Source organism: Balaenoptera ricei, chromosome 8, assembly GCF_028023285.1.
Source record: "Balaenoptera ricei isolate mBalRic1 chromosome 8, mBalRic1.hap2, whole genome shotgun sequence".
Taxonomy (NCBI): domain Eukaryota; kingdom Metazoa; phylum Chordata; class Mammalia; order Artiodactyla; family Balaenopteridae; genus Balaenoptera; species Balaenoptera ricei.
This window is the reverse complement of record NC_082646.1, coordinates 101,813,327-101,819,348: the sequence shown is the minus strand read 5'-3', so window position 1 is coordinate 101,819,348 and position 6,022 is coordinate 101,813,327.

Here is a 6,022-nt window from a genome sequence, read left to right as displayed (position 1 = left end):
CTTGGGGGAGGGGTGTGTCTTCCCACACCCCATCCCTCGTCCTCAGCCAGGCTCAGCTGGGCATTAAGTAGGACACCTGAAGTGCCAGCCTGCCCACCTGTGGCTGTCTGGCTCACCTCCCTGTTCTCAGCCATGCCCTGCCCTTAGTGTCTGGAGGGAGTCCACATCCTGCCCTCTGCTCCTGCCCGCCACTTCTCAGGGTTTGGGGTACATCCGGGAGGTTGGCCTTTCTCCCTACAGGGGATAAGGGGCAGGATGCTTTGGAAAGAATGCTAAGGAATGCCTCTCCAACTTTCCTATCCAGGGATCCCTGGAGGGAGGTCTGTTGCAAGTAACATTCTTTGTAGTGTTTTATCTTAAAACTTCATGCAAATTTTGAGCTTCATTTTATGCTATGTTCATATTTACTTTTAGCAATAAAGTGAGGCTTTAAAATTACCTGCATCAAGGGAAGACACTGTCTTTGAGGGCAAGGGACCTTCCAGCAAGCTATACCTTATTTATCCCACTCCTACATCTCTTTCTGTCCTGGGACATAAACCTTAAAGTCACAGAATGGAGGGATGGGGCGGGGAGGGACCACTAACATTTGTTGAGGATCTGCCTGTCCTAGCTACACGGGTATCTCATTTCATCCTAACTGTAGAAGTCGGTGTCTTCGGGTTGTTTCGTAGATTGAGGAAAGCTCAGACAGGTTAAGGCACCAGACCCGAGGGCACACAGCTGGTAGGTGGTGAAGCTGAGCTCGGAACCTGGGCATTCTAACTGCTGAGTCCTAACCACAGGTCTGCCAAGGCAATCAGCGGCAGAAAGGAGGTTCCAAGATAATGAGCTCAACTTTCTGCTGCCCTCTCAGGGCTGAGAGTAACCACAAAACCCTTATCCACCCCCCCACCAAAAAAAACACCTTGGAGAACCCCCAAATTTTAGCCCTGGAAGACAGTATTACAGATAAGCCCTCCCTTTGTCTTAAACTGTCTTTAGGAGTTGATAAAACAGACTGACCCACCCATTTTATAGATGTCCAGAGGGGTCTGGAGACTTGACAAAGTCACACAGCAGATACCTGCCTGCTCTGAGCCCAGACTCCTGGCTTGCAGCACTGTGCCCTTTTCGCAAAATACAAAACCAGAACTGGACAGCACCCACCAACGGGTTGGACGGGTTCCCAGAGGCCTTGCCCTGGTCTCACTACCATCTCTGTCCCGGACCTTGACTTTCCGTACAGTCTGGTGGAAGTTGATCACAAGCGATGAACAGAAGCGGGGCGCGCGGAGGAAGCGAGGCGTGTGCGCCGGGTGCTCGGCGTGCCCAGCAGGCGGCGCTGCGTGGCTGCGGCTGGGACGGGGTGGGGGGGTGGGAGCCGGCGGCGAGCCAGGAAGGGAACCCCGACACCCCTCCACATACACCCCTTACCCACCTGTCTGCCCTTTCCCGGGTCTCGATCTCCAGGCCCCTACCCTGGCTTGCTCTGCCCTCCTTCGCCGAACGTCCGTTCAAGCGTTATCCCCTGCCTCACTGACCCTCGAGGCTGAAGGAGGGGGTCTCGACGCTGCCCCTGCCCAGCTGGGGCGTGGGACCGGGTGGGAGACGCAGGCAGAGATCTCGGCCTCCTGGGGGAGGGGTGTCTCCTCACTCCCCGTTCCCGGGGTGGGGAGCTTGGGGAGGGGGCTGGGCAGGGGCGGAAGCGAGCTGGAGCCGTGTTTGCCGCGGCGCTGCCGAGTGGAACAGATGGCTGGGGAGGGGACAGGGTACGTGGCGGGGAGGAGGAGGGGTGCGGGGGCCGCAGGATGAGGAACGAGGAATTTCGACGCCCCGAGTCTCCCAGGAGAAGCCCCCCTCCCCATCTCTTCCCAGAAAGAGGGGCGGGCAAGCGCCTGCCTTTTCCCCCGGAGAGCCCCGGCCTCTGGCCTGCGGCAGACCCCGCCGTCCCCCCGGGTCGCCCCGCTCACCCCCTAGACTCCCGGCGCGGGCCAAGCCGGCGGGGTCCAGGCCGCAGGGAGCAGCCCGGGTCGCAAGGATTAATGGGGCCACACTCCGAGGGGCGAGGGGGCGGCGGGAAGCGGGCTCCCGAGCCGGGAGCGAGTTCAGGGATCGTAAATAGCTGAGGGAAAACGTGTTAATTGGAGCTTTATGCAGATGAGCTGGGACGCGGGCTGGGGAGGGCCGATGGAGGGAGAAGAAGGTCTGACGGACGCTGGACCCGAGGGGAGGGCAGGAGGGCTCCGGCCGGGGGGGTGATGGGTAGGTGTGTATCCGTTTATCGCTGCGTGGACCCTCCGGGGAGGGCCACTGGTCTCTGAAGATGAGGCCTCCTCCCTGACCCTACGCCCCAGACACAGGGGACTCTTCCAGAGTCTCCACATCGCGGGACCAGAAGTTCAGGGTCTCAGATCGCCACGAAGGTGGGGGCAACGTGCAAGTGGCTGTTTCCGCTTGTGGCTGCTTACATTGGGTGTCACATTCACTGCATCCCCCCTCCCCCATCTGTCTCCATCCTTTTCCCCCATCCCTGGCATCACCCTCTCCTTGCAAGAGTATTGTCTGTAACTTCCACCAAGAGAGTGGGGGAGGGGAGGGAATCTAACTTTTCTTCCTTCGCTTTCTCCCGTCTGCCCCCCAAGGACCACCCCACCTTTGAGGAGCCGTTTCTCAGCCTTTAGAGAGCGTCATAACCCACCCCTACACGTTAAAATGCAGATTCCAGGGCTCCCTTAGAGATCTGGTTCAGGGGCTCAGGAATCTGCATCTTAGCAGTTTCCCACCTAAGTCAGATATAAAAGACCTTCAGTTTCAGAAACACTGTGCAGGGAACTGGTGGGCTGGGAAGACTGGACAAGTCTTCGTCAACAGCCCTCCACCGCTCCTCCATGCTCCTGACCTCACCTCCGCTCAGTATGGCCATCTCTGCTTCCGGTGTGAGAGTACCAGGGGATGGAGAAGGTGCCAGGAAGGAGGGAAGGAAGGGAGGAAGGGGGGGAGGAAGGAGAAGAAAGAAAGAGTGAGTCTCAGCTGGCTGTTCTCTCTCTGAGCAGGGTCTTACCCTTCCTCTCTCTGCTGCCTGCTTCCCTCCCGTCGGCCTCAGCTGCTCCATCCATCTTCCTCTCTCACTTCCCTTCCCCCACCTCATCTGAAGTTTCTAAGAAGGCCAAAGAATCTTGGGGTAGGCAGTTTGGATCTTAGGGAGTAAGGGCAGAGCCAAAGTGCCCACCTCCAAAAGAAAGAGGCAAAGCACCTACCTCTGGGGTTGGAAGAAAACAGGAGGAGGGAGGCAGGGCTTGAGGAAAGATAAGGGTGACAGCAAACATATAGGCCACCTTTCCACGGGCTCTTGCACTTAGTCCCCACAACAACTCAATTTAGGCAGGCGCTATTGCCCCCAGGTTATACATGCAAAACAAAACAAGGGATGTTCAGAGAGGTTAAGTGACTTGCTCAAGGTCACACAGTAAGTGGGAAAATAACTAGGTCATTCACCCTTCTATTTCCCCCAAATCATTTCTCAAGAGGCTGCTGGGTAGCTGACCCAGGCCTCCCTTCCCTGCCCTACCCTCCAGGGCAGTGGGGGTGGGGAAGGGCATCATGTACAGAGATGAAAGGAGATGCTCGGGTTTCGGAACATCTGACAAGTCTGGCTGGAAGCATTAAAAATTCATATAGAAACCTGACCCCAGCTGGACCTTGGGTCTGCCACCTGGACTGTCCCTGGCCTGGTGGCCTCTCAGAGCCTGGTGGGCAAATTTCCCTTCAGCAGTGTCCTGGGAGCCCCCGAGTCCGTATTTCACAGGAGCGGGGTTCTCTCATGGATTAGGGAGCTAAAGTCAGGAGCCAGCAGCTGAGAAAGCAGGGCTGAGAACCCTCCCCCCACTCTGAGTGTAAGAACCTTAGTGGTTTCAGGGCTTATAAACCTTGTCATCTGGCGTCCTTCTGTTCCTCTCTCCAGGCAGACAGATACTCGCTCTCAGTTTAGGGTAACTCAGCCTGGCTGTGATACCCGAGGTGGCCAGTGGAGGGCAGCTATCTCCTATGAGGGAGCCCTAGCCTGAGCCTCTACTGAAGCTTTGAAGGACAGGAAAAGAACCCCATGGATAAGGTCCCGGAGATGCAGTTTTGGCCTTGGGGAAGGGCTCTGGAGTCTGTCATCTGAGGACAGGGGGAGAGGGCTCCTAGTTTGGGGGAGATTGAGGAATTTTGGGGAGGGTTCAAAGTAGGTTTGTGGGTTTCAAGTACATGGTAACTGATGGCCAGCATGATACAATCTGTCTAGCTGGAGTGAAGATTTGGGAGGAGGCCAGGAGAGAAAAAGCTAGAAAGGCAGTTGGGACCAGACTCTGAAGGATCTTTGATGCTTCGCTAAGGTGTTTTATCTTTAACCTGTAGGCAATAGGGAGCCATTGTAAGTTCCCGAGTAACAGAATGACATAATGCAAATTTTGGTCAGATGAATGTGGCCAACAGGGGCCAGTTGAGTGGGAGGGAGAGAGAGAGTGAATGGAGGAAAACCAGACAGGAGGTTATGGCTATTTTCTTCTATATTCTAGGCATGAGGTAATGAGGAGATGAAGCAGGGAGGTAGCAGGAGGAACGGAAAGGAAGGGCTGGATGGGGGCTGCGAGGGGGACTGGGTGAGAGCGTAGAGACAGGACATTAAAGAAAGGGAGGAGTTAACTCCCACTGGTGTCAGGCAGACAGAGAGAACTCAGCATGTGGGTATACACTCAGGATGCAGGAGGTGAATGAGTTCTGTTCCTTTCAGGGCTGGGAAATCTTGGACACATCACTTCCCCTCTCTGGGCCTCCGTTGTCCCCTCGGAGCATCGGTGGGTGTTGGACTGCATGGCCTTGAAAGTCCCTCCTATTTCAGGGCGTGTGGCTCAGGGTTATAAGGCTGGGTTGTTTGGAGAGGCTGGGGTCTGTGTGTGTGACATCTCATGGGCGGGGACCCATGTGAGCAGCTGCACGCGCACGTCGGTGTTTGGGGGTGCATCCTCCTGTTTGTGGGACCCGTGGGTGTCGGCATGCCTGCACGTGCTCTCTAGCTCCGCTCTGTGTTAGTGTGTGTGAGAGAGCGTGTGAGTGTGGGTGTGCACGTGATGGGCGTCCGTGGGTCTGTCTGGGCGGGGGTGGGGAAAGTGGCATTGCTGTAGGCTTCTTCCTGAGGCTCACACACTCCTCTTGCTTTCACTGCTCTGAAATAGCATCTGGACCAAAGGCCCATGAATATTTCACAACGAAAATTCTGTGACCTGGACTGCCTGCTTCTGATTTACCAGCATCTTCCTTCCCTCCTCCCCTGCCCAGGCCCCAGCCATCCCTCCTTCAGAGCTCTTGCCTGGCTGGCCCCCTAGTCCCCCTCATTAGCCTCCTCAAAGCCAGCCTGACACAGGCCCCCATGAGACCGCAGACTTGGGGGGCACTATCCCCCCACCCCAACCCCACATCTTTATCCAAAGTCCACCGGCTTCAGGCCTTAGATGTTCACTCTGTCCCGTTTCTGCCTCCTCTTCCCACTATCCTTCTGACTTGTCTGGCCAGGGCCACAGAATCTCAGCATCCTTGAGCCCTGGCACCCAGGTACCCTCTCTTTCCATCCCCAGATCCCAAGTTAGATTTGTTAACCCTAAATTTAAACCATCAAATGTCTCCTCAATTGCTTCTGTTGGATTAGACTCAACCAAGTCCTTCTTAGCCGGGGCTCTTCCCTTTCCCCAGCCTCTCCTCCACACCCTGGAAAGATGAAGCTTCTGATCACACCTCAAGCCAGCAAGACACCCCAGCTTGGGATTCGTGTCCCTCTGATCACCCTAGCCCCTTGACTTCTCCTCTAACCTGCTTGGAGAACTGCTTCTCTGACCTGATTCCTCCCTGATGACTTCTACCTTACAGGACCCAAGGGAAAGAGACCATTTGTCTACAAGGTTGCTGTGTACAGCTGTGCAGGCTGTACACTGCACAAGGGCAATCACCTGAGGGGGCAAGTGTGAGCTGAAATCCAGCCTTATGCTCTGTTTGCTAGTGTTTG